Source organism: Cervus canadensis, chromosome 3, assembly GCF_019320065.1.
Source record: "Cervus canadensis isolate Bull #8, Minnesota chromosome 3, ASM1932006v1, whole genome shotgun sequence".
Classification (NCBI taxonomy): Eukaryota; Metazoa; Chordata; class Mammalia; order Artiodactyla; family Cervidae; genus Cervus; species Cervus canadensis.
The window spans coordinates 49907085-49926723 of NC_057388.1; the positions used below are offsets into that span (position 1 = coordinate 49907085).

At 37.8% G+C, this 19639-nt stretch overlaps 1 long non-coding RNA gene across 1 annotated transcript; it reads left to right on the top strand.

Annotated features, from left to right (window-relative positions):
• The first annotated feature begins 733 nt into the window (after positions 1 to 733).
• LOC122437770 lies at positions 734 to 14608 on the top strand. The gene is made up of 3 exons (XR_006268399.1): positions 734 to 744; positions 12926 to 12929; positions 14421 to 14608. It is a non-coding gene; the product is annotated as an uncharacterized LOC122437770 (long non-coding RNA).
• Positions 14609 to 19639: the final 5031 nt, after the last annotated feature.

Here is a 19639-nt window from a genome sequence, read left to right on the forward strand (position 1 = left end):
GTGAAAACAAAGTGGTCGGGTTAGCAACAATTCCTATACAGTCAGAGCTAGAGGAATGCTTCAATGTTAATTTAAGCTCTGAGACCAAACATGGGCAAAGTTTTACATTTGTAGTCATTTGTTGCTTTTGTGTTCCTTGGTATACTGGAACAAGCCCATTTTGGTTAGACAGAGCCACTGTGAGCACCTCTTCCAAACTCTGTATTCACTGACACCACATGGTAACTTGCAATTGTTCATCGTAGGAGTATTTATACCCCAGAAACAGGAAGTGGCCACATAGATATAAATTAGAGCTTCCTCCCACCCCAGCCTGTTGTTAAACATTTATAAGTGTCTGCCTATTTATATTGAAATAAGAAACGAAAACAAGCAGAGATCTTCAACTTCTTGCCTTTGGCCAGGGAATTCATCTCACTCAGATACTTTGGTCATGATGAGCCTGGGCCCTGGGGCAGCATTAGAATATTCATGAGTCAGTGTGTTTTATCTGGTAAATGTCTAATTTTCAAACTCTGGGCAAGTGACCCAGTCTCTGTGAGATTTTCACTTCTCATATGCAAAAACTGTTGTAATATCTGCTCTAGTTCACAGATATGTGGTATGATTGCAAATGAATAATGCATGTGAAAAAAACTAATTACAATGTATATAAAATTATATATTGTATGGTAAGATATTTAATATGCTAATACATGATATTATGGTGATAATAGCTAACAATTGACATTTATTTAGTGTTTGGTATGTACCCAACACTGTTCTAAGTGCTCTACTTATTTTAGTCATTTTATCCTTATCAACTACATGAGGTAGGTGTAATTATTATTCCCATTTTACACTTGTGAAAATTAAGGTGCATTGAAGTTAAATAACTTCTCGAAGATCACACTATTAGTAAGTGGCAGAGCTGAGGTGACAAACCCAGGCAGTCTAGCTTCAGATCTTGAGCTCTTAACCACTATAGAGATTAAATGTCTAAGGTAAATTATAGATATTTTTAATAGATGATTTATTTGCTTTAAGAGTGTAAACCTTAATTTCTACATTGGCACCTTTTAAAATAAACCCCAAAATATCATAGTGAAAAGAGAAAAAAATTAAACCCAGTGGACAATTTCTGTTTGTTTAAGATTTTATGTCATATCAAGGATAAAAGTATTGGTATTAGTATAATGTCAAGAAAACTCCAAGATTTAAAGTTTCATGAATCTTTAAAAACAAGAAGAATTGCAACAGGAGTGCATTAGCAAAAAATTGGAGAGGGAAAAAAGAAAAATATGCAGTGTTACCAGTTTGGTTGTGTGTGTATTTATATATGCATGTGTGTGTGTGTGTGTGTGTTTATATTTTAAGCATAGATTTGATCATAGTTTATGTGCAATTTTATAATCTTTTTCAACATAAAATTCCAGCATAAATAGTTTCCATGTTGCTAAAAATATACATAAAAGTTATTTAATGGATATTTAGAATAACTATACCATACATTATTTAAAAGAGTTTCTCTACTTTTCACATTTACATGTGTTTGCTTATCCTCTTTTTTATTATAAATGATGGCATATTTACCTCTTGTATATATAGCTATTACAATATTTTGAATTATATTTTAATTTTTACAGAGTTTCATAAATGAAAAATCAATTCAAATGAGATGAAAAATACTGACTTTGGTGTGTGCGCTAGGTTGCTTCAGTTGTGTCCGACTCTATGTAACCCTATGGACTGCAGCCCGCCACGCTCCTCTGTCCATGGAATTCTCCAGGCAAGAATACTGGAATGGGTTGCTATTTCCTTCTCTAGGGGATCTTCCTGACTCAGGGATAGAAGCCAGGTATCTTACATCTGTCTGCATTGGCAGTCAGGTTCTTTACCACTAACACCACCTGGGAAGACTTTTATTGTCAAAAGCATCTCCCTCTATATAACGGCGGCTGTTTATGACGTCACTATCTGAGCAGCAGAGACTCCATGATAGAGGTGTGCAGGGGTTTATCTGTCATACAAGATGCATTGTAGGTGATGAAGTTTTGAAGTTTTGGTTAAAATGGTGGCGTTTGGCTTTTAGGATGATTGCTGTGAATGCAGATGGAAAGTGATCAAAGGAAGTCAAGATTGGTGTCTGGGAGCCCACACAAGAGGGTTTTAGAAGAGTTCAGATAAGATATAACAGTTCTGAATTAGGTCATTAGTGGTGGTGGTGGTGGTTTAGTCGCTAAATCGTGTCCAACTTCTGCGGTCCACTGGAGTGGGTTGCCATTTCCTTCTCCAAGGTCATTATTAGTAAAGAGCAAAAGAAGAAAATAGATTTGTTTTTACAATAAAATCAACAAGAGTGATGACTGATTGAATGGGGTATATGAAAAAACTCTTTTCAGGGGAGAAACCTTCTCAACAAAATTTTGAATGTGTTAAATTTGACAGGCTCAAGCAGATACATCCTGTAAGGAGTTTGATATATGAATAGACATATATGCATTCAAAACTCTGGGAGGAAGTATTATAAAGATATTAAATCAAGAGAGTAGATGAGATGTCTTAAACATAGCATTAAAAAAGCAGAGGGCAAAAAACAGGAACCAGAGAACTGAGAAGTCCAAAACAAACAAACAGAAACCAACCAACTAACCAGGAAAGACAGTCATCAAACAGCGATTGGTAGAAATGGCAGAAAATAGCATATGGAGACCAAGGAAGGAAAAACTTTAATGAAAGGGAAAGTTGTCAGGAATGTCACCAGAAGTCAGAAAACATGATGTCTGAAAGGTGTCCTTTAGGATTTGAAAAACAAAGGCCACCAGAACAGAGTGTAGGGAGGTCAAGCTGCAGATGCCTTTGTATCAAAAGTGAATCAGTTTTCATTCTTCATCTTTACTTGTAATATCATCTATTATACAAATTTGGTCTTATTTTTTCAACTTTTTTTGGGGGTTTATTGGTGTTTCCTATTCATTTACTTATTGAAGTCAATGGTTCTTAATGAAAGATCTGGGACCCTCAGGGAGTTCCCAAGATCCATTTAAGGTTCACAAGGCCAAAAGTATTTTCATAATAATACTAAGACATCATCTACCTCATTCAGCTCTCATTTTCTCATGAGCATACAGTGTAGTTTTCAAAAGCTGGAGTCTGCAAAAGCAACACCATCATCATTCTGGCAGGTCATGAAATGTGTATTAGTTAATGAAATCTATTTTCCATAATTGTGTCTTAGAAGTTGTCCAGCTTTCATTTGTCACTGTAGTAAGTGTCAACATATGTAACCCATAGAACAAAATCTCTTCTAGGTCGTCAATAATTTTTAAGAATGTGAAGGAAGATTGATACCCCTAAAATTAAGAACTGTTGATTGAAACTGTGCTTTCTTTGCTTTCTGTTATGATTTAGAATTTATATGCCTGATTTTATTTCTACAAATGTTTGCCTTTAAGAAAGAACAAATATGTATACTAGTTGTAAACACCAAGAATTGTCACACCTGTTGACATAACTGGGCTTCCTTGGTGGTTCAGAGGTAAAGAATCCTCCTGCCAGTGCAGGAGACGTGGGTTCAATCCCTAGGTCAGGAAGATTGCCTGGAGAAGGAGATGGCAATCTACTCCAGTATTTTTGCCTGGAAAAATCCCATGGACAGAGGAACCTGGTGCGGTACAGTTCAGGGCGTTGCAAAAATGTCAGACACACTTAGCAACTAAAACAACAACCACATTGACATAGCTAAAATAAAAGTAGAGATATTAAGTGAATAGTTTGTGTTCTTCTTCAGTCCTCCTACATCCACTTACTAGTTTTGGAAATTCAAATTCAAGGTATAATTAATTTAATTTTCTTGTATTACCAATCTGACTTTCTCAAGTCATATTTTTGACATGGCTGCCATTTTGTATGCAGTTTTTCATGATCATGTTTCACAATTATTGAGCTTTATATCTTGATTAGTAACAGTAAATCTTTGGAACCATTATGTGGTTGAACATTTCTTCAAATTGTCTTCATACAGGAATTAAAGCATGACTGAGTATAGAGTTATCATATTATGTACTTTTATTCCTCCCACAAAATTCTGAATAAGTTGAACCATATCTTCTGGCTTTTAATATTGGATGAAACCCTGAGAGAAGCTTTATTTTTGAAAAAAAATTTTGGTAGTGTTATGTGCTGAATCATGCCACTCAGCAAAAAGTTCATATATTTAAGTCCTAACTTTTAACACAGAATATGGCTGAATTTGGAGAGAAGATCTTTTAAAAGTTAAATAACTTAAAGTGAGGTTATTGGGGTTAGCCTTAATCCAGTATGGCTGGTATGCTTATAAGAAGTAGGGATTAGGACACAAACACACAGAGGGAAGGCCACGTGGAAACACATAGAGAAGACAGCCACCCACAAGCTCAGGGGAAACAAACCCTGCCAACACTTTGATCTTGAACTTCTAGCCTCCGGGACTATGAGGAATGGATTTCTGTTGTGTAAACCTTCTAGTTTGTGGCACTTTGTTATGGCAGCCCTAGCAAACTAATACGGGTAGGAACTTAACCATTTTTGTCTACAACTCTACAAAGAAATTTGTGTGTGATACCATTATTCCAGAAGTTCACAATATGATTACCTGGTGCTTTTGAAACTGTAGTACAGAATACTGTAATATTTTTGTAGAATGTTAATTGGTTTTTTTTTTAAAGGAAATTCATGGTAATGTCAGAAAGCACCATATAATAGCATAATTTCTTATAGATGTTAATATGTAATTTTTCATCTTAAATCTCTGCGATGGAGTTCTGATTTGTTACCATTTTCTGAAACCTACGTCTTTTTAAATTGGAACGGCAATCCAATGAACAGTAAGAATACAAGAATTTTTTAAAATTACTTCTAATATTTGTTGAAGAAGGAGATCTTTCCATCTGTAGACTTGTATCTTTTTCCAGATACGAAAAGGATTTTTATACCAACTAAGGTTGAGGGTTATTGTTCTTTTCCCATTTGGTCTAATTCCTTTTTCTAAAATACCATTGACCATGAATATAGTTTCATTTTTTCCTATTTCACATTCTAATCTTTTATCTTTTCATCTCTTGTCTTTATGCTCTATGCTCTGGGGGGTTTCTCAAGGTTTTCTTAATCACTGATTTGATTTTATGAAGTATTGATTTTGCTCCTTTTATTCCTAAAGCTGATGTATATTCAGGTGCTTTATGTTCAGTTCCCTTATAATCTGCTGCTGCGGCTAAGTCACTTCAGTCATCCCCGACTCTTTGTGACCCCCAACCCCATGGACTATAACCCTCCAGGCTCCTCTGTCCATGGGATTCTCCAAGAAAAAATACTGGAGTAGGTTGCCATGCCCTCCTCCAGTGGATCTTCCCAACCCAGGGATCACACCTATGTCTCTTATGTCTCCTGCATTGGCAGGAAGCTTCTTTACCACCAGCACCACCTGGGAAGCCCAGTTTCTTATATAATTCGTTATTTTATCCCTGCCTTCTCTTACATATTTTGGCTATTTATTAAGCATTCCTTTCATCTGAGATTATTTTGTCTTTTTTAATATTTTGTCACCATTTTCAGTGTTCATTATATTCCTCCCTTTAATAATAAGTACAACATCTGCTTTTCCCAAGACATTTCTGTTTGCTGTAGTAAATAGTTCAAGTTTCCTTTTACTTTCATTCCTGAGACAATTTGTTTTTCATCTTGGGTTATGGTATAGATTCTTTCTGTTCGCTTCATAGTGAGCGTGTGCATGTATGCCCTGAATGCACAGGGTTTATTCACGTATTTGCAAATGCACAAACTCATTAATAATAGGACTATTCAGGTTAGTTGTTTGCCAGTATTTGGGGTAGGAGGACTTTTCTTCATTGCCCTCATTGCTTACACAGATGCTATCAGCATCTATTTCAAGTTTTCAAGTCAGACAGAACGGTCTCCCCCACAGGAATTTTTTTTGTCCCGTTATTATCTAATTGTTAACAGTAGATACATTTATAATTACTATGTGCCAGTTATTATTCTAGGTGCTTTAGGTATTTCCAGTCATTTCAGCCTCACAAAAAACTTTGGGGAACCTGAGGCACAATTAAGTCAAGTAACTTTCCCAGTTCAGACAGTCATACCCGACTCTTTGTGACCCCACGGACTGTAGCACGCCAGGCTTCCCTGTCCATCACCAACTTCCGGAACTTACTCAAACTCATGTCCATTGACTTAGTGATGCCATTCAACCATCTCATCCTCTGTTGCCCCCTTCTTCCACCTTCAATATTTCCCAGCATCAGCAAATTTTCCAATGAGTCAGTTCTTTGCATCAGGTGGCCAAAGTATTGGAGTTTCAGCTTCAGCATCGATCCTTCCTGAATATTGAGGACTGATTTACTTTAGGATAGACTGATTGGATCTCCTTGCAGTCCAAGGGACTCTCAAGAGTCTTCTCCAATACCACAGTTCAAAAGTATCAATTCTTCGGCACTCAACTTTCTTTATAGTCCATTCTCACATCTGTACATGACTACTGGAAAACCAGTAGCTTTGACTAGATGGACCTTTGTTGGTAAAGTAATATCTCTGCTTTTCAATGTGCTGTCTAGGTTGGTCATAGCTTTAGTACAAGGAGCAAGTGTCTATTAATTTCATGGCTGCAGTCACCATCTGCAGAAATGATGGAGCTCAAAAAAGTAAAGTCTGTCACTGTTTCCGTTGTTTCCCCATCTATTTGCCATGAAGTGATGGGACCAGATGCCATGATCTTAATTTTCTGAATGTTGAGTTTTAAGCCAAGTTTTTCACTTTCTTCTTTCACTTTCATCAAGAGGCTCTTTAGTTCTTCTTCACTTTCTTCCATAAGTGTGGTGTCATCTGGTATGTGAGGTTATAGATATTTTTCCCAGCAATCTTGATTCTAGCTTGTGCTTCATCCAGCCCAGAATTTCACATGATGTACTCTGCATAGGGTGGAGAAGTTCAATACAGTCAGCAAAAACAAGACCAGGAGCTGAATGTGGCACAGACCATGAATTCTTTATTGCCAAATTCAGACTTAAATTGAAGAAATTAGGGAAGACCACCAGACCATTCAGGCATAACCTAAATCAAAACGCTTAATGATTGTACAGTAGAAGGGACAAATAGATTCAAGGGATTAGATCTGATAGAGAGTACTTGAAGAACTATGGACAGTGGTTCATGACATCGTACAGGAGGCAGGGATCAAGATCATCCCCAAAGAAAGAAATGCAAAAAGGAAAAATGGTTGTCTGAGGAGACCTTACAAATAGCTGTGAATAGAAGAGAAGTGAAAGGCCAAGGAGAAAAGGATACATATACCCATTTGAAAGCAGAGTTTCAAAGAATAGCAAGGATAGATAAGAAAGCCTTTCTCAGCAATCAATACAAAGAAATAGAGTAAAACAATAAAATGGGAAAGACTAGAGATCTCTTCAAGCAAATTAGAGATACCAAGGGAACATTTCATGCAAAGATAGGCACAATAAAGGACAGAAATTGTATGGACCTAACAGAAGCAGAAGATATTAAGAAGAGGTGGCAAGAATACACAAAAGAACTATACAAAAAGATCTTCATGACCCAGATAATCATGATGGTGTGATCACTCACCTGGAACCAGACATCCTGAAATGCAAAGTCCAGTTGGCCTTAGGAAGCATCACTATGAACAAAGCTAGTGGAGGTGATGAAATTCAAGTTGAGCTATTTCAAATCCTAGAGAATGATGCTGTGAAAGTGCTGCACTCAATATGCCAGCAAATTTGGAAAACTCAGCAGTGGCCACAACTGGCAAAGGTCAGTTTGCACTCCAATCCCAAAGAAAGGCAATGACAAAGAATGCTCAAACTATAGCACATTTGCACTCATCTCACATGCTAGTAAAGTAATGCTCAATCTTTTCCAAGCCAGGCTTCAACAGTATGTGAACGATGAACTTCCAGATGTTCAAGCTGGATTTAGAAAAGGCAGAGGAATCAGAGATCAAATTGCCAACATCCGTTGAATCATCGAAAAAGCAAAAGAGTTGCAGAAAAACATCTACATCTGCTTTATTGACTACGTCAAAGTCTTTAACTGTGTGGATCACAAAAAACTCTGGACAATTCTTAAAGAGATGGGAATACCAGACCACCTGACGTGCCTCCTGAGAAATCTGTATGCAGGTCAAGAAGCAACAGTTAGAACTGGACATGGAACAACAGACTGGATCCAAACAGGGAAAGGAGTATGTCAAGGCTGTATATTGTCACTTCTGCTTATTTATCTTATATGCTGAGTACATCATGTGAAATGCTGGGCTGGATGAAGCACATGCTGGAATCAAGATTGCCAGGAGAAATATCAATAACCTCATATATGCATGCAGATGGCACCACCCTTATGGCAGAAAGTAAAGAAGAACTAAGGAGCCTTTTGATGAAAGTGAAAAAGTTGGCTTAAAACTTAGCATTCAGAAAACTAAGATCATGGCATCCAGTCTCATCCCCTCATGGCAGATAGATAGGGAAACAATGGAAACAGTGAGAGACTTTATTTTGAGGGGGGGCTCCAAAATCACTGCAGATGGTGACTGTAGCCATGAAATTGTTTTTTGTTGATCCAATGGATGTTGGAAATTTGATATCTGGTTCCTCCGCCTTTTCTAAATCCAGCTTGAATATCTGGAGGCTCATGGTTCACATACTGCTGAAGCCAGGCTAGGAGAATTTTGAGCATTACTTTCTAGCATGTGAGATGAGTTGCAAGGAGATCCAATCAGTTCATCCTAAAGGAAATTAGTCCTGAATATTCTTTGCAAGGACTCATGCTGAGCTTTGGCTACCTGGTGTGAAGAACTGACTCATTTGAAAAGACCCTGTTGCTGGGAAAGATTGAAGGCTGGAGGAGAAGGGGACAACAGAGGATGAGATGGTTTGATGGCATCATGGACTCAATGGATATGAGTTTTAGTAAATTCCGGGAGTTGGTGATGCATAGGGAGGCCTGGCCTGCTGCAGTTCATGGGGTTGCAAAGAGTCAGACACGACTGAGAGACTGAAATGAACTGAACTGACTCTGCATTAAATTAAATAAAAGTGACAGTATACAGCCTTGATGTATTCCTTTCCCGATTTGGAACCAGTCCATGTCCAGTTCTAACTGTTCCTTCTTGACCTGCATACAGATTTCTCAGGAGGCACGTCAGGTGGTCTGGTATTCCCATCTCTTTAAGAATTGTCCACAGTTTGTTGTGATTCACACAGTCAAAGGCTTTGGCATAGTCAATAAAGCAGAAGTAGACATTTTTCTGGAACTCTCTTGCTTTTTTTATGATCCAACGGATGTTAGCAATTTGATCTCTGGTTCCTCTGCCTTTTCTAAATCTATCTTAAACATCTTGAAGTTCATGGTTCACATACTGTTGAAGCCTGGCTTGGAGGATTTGGAGCATTACTTTACTAGTGTGTAAAATGAGTATAGTTGTTCGGTAGTTTGAACATTCTTTGGCATTGCTTTTCTTTGGAATTGGAATACAAACTGACCTTTTCCAATTGTGGCCACTGCTGAGTTTTCCAAATTTGCTGGCATATTGAGTGAAGCACTTTCACAGCATCATCTTTAGGGATTTGAAATAGCTCAACTTGAATTCCATCACCTTCCCTAGCTTTGTTCATAGTGATGCTTCCGAAGGCCCACTGGACTTTGCATTCCAGGATGTCTGATTCTAGGTGAGTGATCACACCACCATGGTTATCTGGGTCATGAAAATCTTTTTTGTACAGTTCTTCTGTGTATTCCTTCCACCTCTTCTTAGTATCTTTTGTTTCTGTTAGGTCCATACCATTTCTGTCCTTTCTTGTGCCCATCTTTGCATGAAAAGTTCCCTTGGTATCTCTAACTTTCTTGAAGAGATCTCTAGTCTTTCCCATTCTATTGTTTTCCTCGATTTCTTTGCACTGATCACTGAGGAAGGCCTTCTTATCTCTCCTTGCTATTCTTTGGGACTCTGCACTCAAATGGGTATATCTTTTCTTTTCTCCTTTGCCTTTAGCTTCTCTTCTTTTCTCAGTTATTTCTTAGCCCTCCTCAGACAACCATTTTGTCTTTTTGCATTTCTTTTTCTTGGGAATGGTCTTGATCATTGCCTCCTGTACAATGTCATGCCCAAGCTATGGATATTAAGGAGCGAAGTAGGTACCTGACCACTGTGCAGTAGCATCTCTCATATGGACTGAGATGAGATGTCCTTCTCCCACTGCCTCATCATCTGAACATGCAAAATAATTTCATATGTTGTTGTTGTTCAGTTGCTCAGTCACATCTGATTCTTTTTTACCTCATGAACTGTAGCACGCCAGGCTTCCCTGTCCTTCACTATCTCCTGGAGTTTTCTCAAGCTCATGTCCATTGAGTCAGCAATGCCATCCAACCATCTCATCCTTTGTCATCCCTTTCTCCTCCTGCCTTCATTCTTTCCCAGCAGGAGGGTCTTTTCCAATGGGTCGACTTTTTGCATTAGGTGGCCAAAGTATTGGAACCTCAGCTTCAGCATCAGTCCTTCCAATGAATATTCAGGACTGATTTCCTTTAGAATTGATTACTTTGATCTGCTTGTAGTCCAAGGGATTCTCAGGAGTCTTCTCCAATATCACAGTTCAAAAACATCAATTCTTAAGCACTCAGCCTTCTTTATAGTCCAACTCTCTTGTCCTTACATGACTACTGGAAAAACCATAGCTTTGACTAGACAGACCTTTGTTGGCAAAATAATGTCTATGCTTTTTAATATGCTGTCTAGGTTTGTCCTAGCTTTTCTTCCAAGGAGCAAGCATCTTTTAATTTCGTGGCTGCAGTCACCTTCTGCAGTGATTTTGCTGCTCAAGAGTATAAAATCTATAACCATTTCCATTGTTTCCCCATCTATTTACCATGAAGCGATGGGACCAGATGCCATGATCTTAGTTTTTTGACTATGAGTTTTAAGCTTTTGAATGTTGAGTTTTAATTATGTCATATCTTCACCCATTATTTTAAAAAGTCCTATAATCCTTTTCTTACTTAAAAAGATTACTTTGGTGTATACTAATTTGTGCAGTGTATACTAATTTGTTCCTACCTTGCTACCCTCCTGTTGCCTTGTAAAATTCCCATGACAAGAGAGAATGTTGCACTGGCCATGCCTTTCTATGATTGGCTTGGTATTGTTCTTGGAAAATAGTCTTCAATTAGATACAGAAAGAGAGGTTCTGATGGGATAATAGTTTGTAATGGTCCTGTCCAGCTTAAACAGTATCTTTGACATAGCAGAGAGGTGCATGCAGAATTCTCTCTGTTAAGACATCAAGTTTTTGACACAAGCTCACAGTGGGATTCGATGGAAATGTCCTTCTTTGTTCCTGCATAGCCCTGATAATCTGCCTTAGGGCTCCTCTACTTTGGTCCTGGAAATTCCTCCTGGGATCACGCAGATTGTAAAGAACATTCCTAGTTACTAGCATTATCGGAACTGTGCTTGTCTTTGTTCATTTGCATGAATACATAAAAGGGAAAGCTTAACCTTATTATTTTCTACAAAGTGGCAAACCAGTCTGATGTTCTAACCAGGCAGTTTGGAGGATGGAGAATCAGGGTTAGTTGTGTGAATGAGGTCACTGAGGGGAAATGTTGACAATGTAGATGAGACAATTTCCAAAAAAAAAAAAATCTAAACATCAAGGCCAGAGCTGTGATGGAAAGGAAGACATTAACTAAAAAAAGGACCAAAATAGTGGCAGTCAGGTAAATGAGCCAGTAGAACTTAAGAGAAAATATCCACTGTGATTATGATCTACAATGAATATAATTCTTATGTAGATATCTTATGTAGATATCTTGGCTATTTCACAGCTAGAAGTAAGTTGTCAAGGCCAACTAATTTAATTTATTAAAAGTGAAAGTAAAAGTTGCTCAGTTGTATCCAACTCTTTGTGACCCCATGGACTATACAGTCCATGTAATTCTCCAGACCAGAATACTGGAGTGGATAGCCTTTCCCTTCTCCAGGGGATCTCCCCGACCCAGGGATTGAACCTAGGTCTCTGGCATTACAGGTGAATTCTTTACCAGTTGAGCCACAAGGGAAGCCCATTTTTAAAAATTATTATTATATGTTAATCTATTAGGACAGAAATCATTTAAATACAACCTAAACCCCATCATCTAAGGTGCCAAAGACTGTAACTCTAAGGCATCCTAAGAAGAAGGAGATTCTTAACCGGCTTTTTTTCTATGGATTGGTTGCATTGGACTAGGTTTGTTGGGCTTTCACTGAAATAAAACATGGTATCTGTGGGAATATATAACATCTTGTATGAAATATTCAAATTTTCTATTTTGAGTGAATAGGCAGATGAAGGAATAGACTGGAAGCTTAGTGAATAGCAATGAAGCTAGGATAGGTTGATCTGGACATGCACAACAGGAGACCCAAGGCTCGGACTTGATGCCCTCAGTCACTCTAAGTAGTTGACTTCTGGCAAAGTGGTTACTGAGAGAGCCAAACAGGAGAGTATTTTCCTCCTGAATGGTTTTCCCTTTGGCCTCATGCTGACTGGGATAATCAGGTTGCTAGGTTACTCTCTGATGTAAAAAATAAGGTCAGTGAATCACTAATGGAAGGTATGTATGGTACATGTCAGTGAGGGAATGAAATGCATCATCATCATGTTGAAGATCAACCACTGCTAAGATAGATTTAAGTTTATCAAAGGTGTTAGAAAAAGAATAAAATTCAGAGCAATTATATTCTGAAAATGTTGGAAAATCAAGAAGATACAAAAAATTCTTCAGTTTTTTTAACCTGGTCCTTGACATCAGCATATGTGTCATATGTAGATGGTAGCATACTACAACAGATGCTCCCACAAATGATATCTATGAAATTCCCCATAGCCTGAAGTGAAGTGAAGTCGCTCAGTCGTGTCCGACTCTTTGAGACCCCATGGACTGTAGCCTACCAGGCTCCTCTGTCCATGGGATTCTCCAGGCAAGAATACTGGAGTGGGTTGCCATTTCCTTCTCCAGGGGATCTTCCTGACCCAGGGATCGAACCTGGGTCTCCCACATTGGAGGCAGATGCTTTAACCTCTGAGCCACCAGGGAAGCCCTATGAAATTCCCCATGGTCTACATTTAATAGCATGAATTTTCCTCAGCGTTCTCTGTTCTTCCCAAATATTCACACATACTGATCTGTGTGTTAGGAACTCTGAAATTGCTACTGAAACTAGATATTTACTTGTAATTTTTTTCAGGTTAAAAAGAAGGGCTAAAAAGGTCCTAACAGAGCTTATCCTACAGTGAGACTAAGCACGTCATCATCTTGTACTGGTTTTGGTAGAAGCGACCGCTCTGTGATTTCAACTGTTTTCTTTTGAACCTGGAACTCAAAATGCCCTAAGCACCAGCACATATTAATACATTATATTATACTGTCTAGTACATGTATATATACAATCTAGTACACAGACTTTTTCAACCTCAGTGATCTCAACCTTGTTTAGAATCTTGACATTTACTTTGTGGGAGAAACTACTGGTTCAACAAGATCATTTTCTATTCCTTCTTAGGCTACCGAACTGACTACATTTCTTTTTTCTTTTTTTTCTTTTTTAGTTTATATTGAAGTATAGTTGATTAAAAATGTTGTGTTAGTTTCAGGTGTGTAGAAATGTGATTCAGTTATACAAGGTTCTATTAATTTTCAAATTTTTGTTCTCATTTAGGCTTTTGCAAAATACTGAGAAGAGTTCCCTGTGCTATACAATGGGTCTTTATTGGTTATCTGTTTTAAGTATAGCAATGTGTACTTGTCAATCCCAAATTCCCAATCTCTACTTCCCTCCCACCCTTTCTCCTTGGTAACCATAAGTTCATTTTCTAAGTCTGTGTATCTGTTTCTGTTTTGGAAATAAATTCATTTATATCATTTTTCCTTAGTTTCTGCATAAAAGCAATATCATGTGATATTTGTGTTTCTCTGTCTGACTTTCTTCACTTAGTATGATAATTTCCAGGTCTATCGATGTTGCTGCAAATGGCATTATTTCATTCTTTATGATGGCTGAGTAATATTCCTTTGTGTATACACACACACACACCACACCTTTATTCATTTATCTGTCAGTGGACATTCAGGTTGTCTCCATGTCTTGGCTGTTGTAAATAGAGTTGCTATGAACACTGGTGTGCATGTTTCCTTTTAAACTAGAGTTTTCTTTAGGTATATGCACAGAAGTGGGATTCCTGCACAATATGGTAGCTCTATTTTTAGTTTTTTAAGAAACGTCCATACTGTTCTCCATAGTGGCTATCCAATTTACATTCTCACTAACAGCATAAGATGGTTCTCTTTTCTCCACAAACACTCTGGCATTTGCTGTTTGTTGATTGTAGCCTTGTTGATGATGGCCATTCTGACTGGTGGGAGGTGATATCTCATTGTAGTTTTGAGTTGCATTTCTCTAATGATTAGCAATCTTGAGTATCTTTTCGTGTGCCTCCTGCCCATCTGTGTGTCTTCTTTGGAGAAAGTCTATTTAGGTCTCCTGCCCAGTTTTTGATTGGATTTATTTATTTGTTTGTTTGTTTATTTTTTGTATTGAGCCGCATGAGTTGTTTGTCAATTTTGGTGATTAATCTCTTGTTGTTTGCATCATTGCAAATATTTTCTCCTGTCCTGTGGACTGTCTTTTTGTTTTGCTAGTGGTTTCCACTGCTGTACAAAAACTTTTGAGTTTAATTAGGTTCCATTTGTTTCTTTTTGTTCAGTTTGTTATTTTGTTTACTTTTATCATTTTGTTTTATTTTTATTTCCATTACTCTAGGAGACAGATGAAAAATGGATTGCTGCAATTTATGTCAAAAAATGTTCTGTCTAGTTTCCTCTAAGAGATTTATTGTGTCTGATCTCATATTTAGGTCTTTAACCCATTTTGAGTTTATTTTTTGTGTATGGTGTTAAAGAATGCTCCAGGTTCACTTTTTAATATGTAGCTGTCCCATTTTCCCAGTACCACTTATTGAAGACACTGTCTTTCCTCCATTCTGTATTCTTGCCTCCTTTGTTACAGATTAATTGGCCATAGGTGCATGGGTTTATTTCTTAACTTTCTATCCTGTTCCAATCATCTACATTTCTTTTTCTTTTTTTTTTTTTTTTGGTACCAGTACTATACTGTTTTGATGACTATAGCTTTGAAGTATAGTCTGAAGTCAAGAAGCCTGATTCACTCAGCTCTGTTTTCTTTCTCAAGTTTGCTTTGCCTATTTGGGATCCTTTGTGTTTCCATAGAAGTTCTTAAATTATTTGTTCTAGTTCTGTGGACAATGCCATTTTGGTAATTTGATAGACATTGCATTGAATTTGTAAACTGCACTGAATAGTATAGTCATTTTCACAATATTCATTTTTCTCAATCCAAGAACAGGATATATGTTCCCATCTGTTTGTGTAACCTTCAATTTCATTTATCAAAGTCTTAAAGTTTTTGGCGTACAGTCCTTTTGCCTCCTTAGATATGTTTATTCCTGTGTATTTTATTCCTTTTGATGCAATGGTAAATGAGACTGCTTTCTTTCTTATCTTTTGTTGTTAGTGTATAGAAATGCAACAAATGTCTATGTATCAATTTAGTATCCTGCAACATTGCTGAATTCATTAATGAGCTCTTCTAGTTTTCCGGAAGCATCTTTAGAATTTTCTGTGTGTACAATCATGTCATCTGCAAACAGTGATTGTTTTTCTTCTTTTCCTATTTGGATTCCTTTTTTTTTCCCTTCTCTGATTGCCATGGTTAGAAATTCCAAAAACTATGTTGAATTAAAGTGATGAGAGTAGGTACCCTTGTCTTGCTCCTGATCTTAGAGGAAATGCTTTCAGCTTCTCACCATTGAATATGATGTGACCTATAAGTGTGTCAAGATAGCCTTTATTTTGTTGAGATATTTCCCCTCTGTGCTCACTTTCTGGATTGTTTTTTTTTATTATAAACAGGTGTTGAATTATGTCAAAAGCTTTTTCTGTGTCTATTGAGGTTATTGTATAGTTTTTTTATTTTTCAACTTTTGTTGTGTTATATATCACACTAATTGATCGGCAGATATTGAAAAAGCTTTGCATCCCTGGGAATAAGTCCCATTTGATTATGGTGTTAAGCTTCCTTTTCAATGTGGGCTGGCCACATGTTGAAGGTTTAACCAAGGAATATGAACAGAAGTGGTCCTCTGTGGTTTTCTGGAAACTCCTGTGACATTATATGAGACTGCATATTGAAGCTGACAGAGAAACCATCAGCCTAACTCCCTAAATGAAAATATTGGAATCTCCACACTGTTCTCCATAGTGGCTGTACTAGTTTGCATTCCCACCAACAGTGTAAGAGGGTTCCCTTTCCTCCACACCCTCTCCAGCATTTATTGCTTGTAGACTTTTGGATAGCAGCCATCTTGACTGGTGTGTAATGGTACCTCGTTGTGGTTTTGATTTGCATTTCTCTGATAATGAGTGATGTTGAGCATCTTTTCATGTGTTTGTTAGCCATCTGTATGTCTTCTTTGGAGAAATGTCTGTTTAGTTCTTTGGCCCATTTTTTGATTGGGTCGTTTATTTTTCTGTAATTGAGCTGCAGGAGTTGCTTGTATATTTTTGAGATTAATCCTTTGTCTGTTGCTTCGTTTGCTATTATTTTCTCCCATTCTGAGGGCTGTCTTTTCACCTTGCTTATAGTTTCCTTTGTAGTGCAAAAGCTTTTAAGTTTCATTAGGTCCCATTTGTTTATTTTTGCTTTTATTTCCAATATTCTGGGAGGTGTGTCATAAAGGATCCTTAAAAAACTGGAAATAGAACTGCTATATGACCCAGCAATCCCACTCCTGGGCATACACACCAAGGAAACTAGATCTGAAAGAGACACGTGCACCCCAATGTTCATAGCAGCACTGCTTATAATTGCCAGGACATGGAAGCAACCTAGATGCCCATCAGCAGACGAAATGGATAAGGAAGCTGTGGCACATATACACTATGGAATATTACTCAGCCATTAAAAAGAATTCATTTGAACCAGTTCTAATGAGATGGATGAAACTGGAGCCCATTATACAGAGTGAAGTAAGCCAGAAAGATAAAGACCAATACAGTATACTAATGCATATATATGGAATTTAAAAAGATGGTAATGATAACCCTATATGCAAAACAGAAAAACAGACACAGATGTACCAAATGGACTTTGGGACTCAATGGGAGAAGGTGAGGGTGGGAGGCTCTGAGAGAATAGCATTGAAACAAGTATACTATCAAGGGTGAAACAGATCACCAGCCCAGGTTGGATGCATGAGACAGGTGCTCAGGGCTGGTGCACTGGGAAGACCCAGAGGGATGGCATGGGGAGGGAGGCGGGAGGGGGGATCGGGATGGGGAATACATGTAAATCCATGGCTGATTCATGTCAATGTACAGCAAAAACCACTACAATATTGTAAAGTAATTAGCCTCCAACTAATAAAAATAAATGAAAAAAAAAAAAAAAGAAAATTTTGGGATAATCCATTATGTTGTTCTCCCATTTGCCAACCTGAGGAGACATTGGAATGTTATGTAAACAAATAAGTTTTGGTTGCTTTGAGTCATTGTGTGTTAGGTCTGTGTATTACTGCAATATATGTTATGAAAGAGTAGTTTTAAGTGATGTGCTCAGTTTTTCTCATGTACATACAATTTTATCTTATAAGCAGATTGTTATGGTAAATGAAAATATAGATACACAGTGGCTCAAGGAATAGTAGTTAAGAGAATAAGTTTTCAAGGAATAGTAATTACCCTTAGTAGTATGATCCTGGCTCAAAAGGAATTCTTGATAACTCACTTGTATAACAACTAGCTGTAAAATGAAAATCTTTTAGTCTGTTGGAATGTTAACAGGCTTCTAAAGTAACTCCCAATGCTCAATCTGAGTGGATGATGCACGAAGAAACTTCTTTATACGTGTAGTTGAAAGTTTTTATTCCTGTTTTCTCAAATAAAACTTATGCAGATGACACCACCCTTATGGCAGAAAGTGAAGAAGAACTAAAGAGCCTCTTGATGAAAGTGAAAGAGGAGAGTGAATAAGTTGGCTTAAAAAGCTCAACATTCAGAAAACTAAGATCATGGCATCTGGTCCCATCACTTCATGGCAAATAGATGGGGAAACAGTGAAAACAGTGGCTGACTTTATTTTTATCACTGCAGATGATGATTGCAGCCATGAAATTAAAAGACACTTGCTCCTTGGAAGGAAAGTTATGACCAACCTAGACAGCATATTAAAAAGCAGAGACATTACTTTGCCAACAAAGGTCTGTCTAGTCAAGGCTATGGTTTTTCCAGTAGTCATGTATAGATGTGAAAGTTGGACTATAAAGAAAGTTGAGCACCAAAGAATTGATACTTTTGAACTGTGGTGTTGGAGAAGACTCTTGAGAGTCCCTTGGACTGCAAGGAGATCCAACCAGTCCATCCTAAAGGAGATCAGTCCTGGGTGTTCATTGGAGAGACTGATGCTGAAGCTGAAACTCCAGTACTTTGGCCACCAGATGCGGAGAGCTGACTCTTTTGAAAAGACCCTGATGCTGGGAAAGATTGAGGGCAGGAGGGGAAGGGGATGACAGAGAATGAGATAACTGGATGGCATGACTGACACAATGGACATGGGTCTGGGTGGACTCCAGGAGTTGGTGATGGACAGGGAGGCCTGGCGTGATGCAGTTCACGGGGTGGCAAAGAGTCAGACATGACTGAGCGACTGAACTGAACTGAACTGAACTGTGGCAGAGTTCTAAGTTGGCCTTTAATGACCTCAGTTCCTTGAATTTCTATCCATGTGCAATTACCTTCTCCTTGAGTGTGGGCTGCATATAGTGACTTGCTTCTAACCAGTAGAATACAGCAGAAGTAATGGGATGTCACTTCTATGATCAGGTTACAAAAGCTTATGACTTCCATCTTGCTAGCACACTTATTCTCTTATTTGACTTTCAAATTCAGAAGCAAAATGCCATGTCAGAGAGTCCCATACCTCAAGGGATTAATTGAGAATATGCTCTAACCAAAATCATCAGGGTACTGAGGCCCTAAGTCTAATATGTCTGAGAAATTGCATTTTGTAAAAATGTCCAAGTGAATGTAGTAGGTCCTTCCCCAGTCAAGGCTTCAGGTGAAACTGGAGACCCTAGACTGACCCCTTAGTTGTGAGCGAATGTAAGTCAGAGGATCCGTTTAAGCTCTACCCAGATTCCTGGTCCCCAGAAACAGAGATAATAAATGTGTATTGAAGTTGCTTAATTTGGGGGTAATTTCTTACGCAAACAACAGGTAATTAGTACACATCGGGTATTAACAGGCCTCTGGACTAAATTTCATGAATCAGTCAAAATAGCTTGTCCCTCAGATAACTTTCTTCAACATTTACAGTTGAAATGATCATCTCTCTGGCTTTATTTTTTCCAGAGAAAGCATATGGGTATTTATATATGACATTTTAACGTGTATTATAATGCTTTTCATGCCAGCTTTATATTAGAATATAGGCCTCTCGAAGGGAATGATGACATTTTACCTATGGTCTTTATGT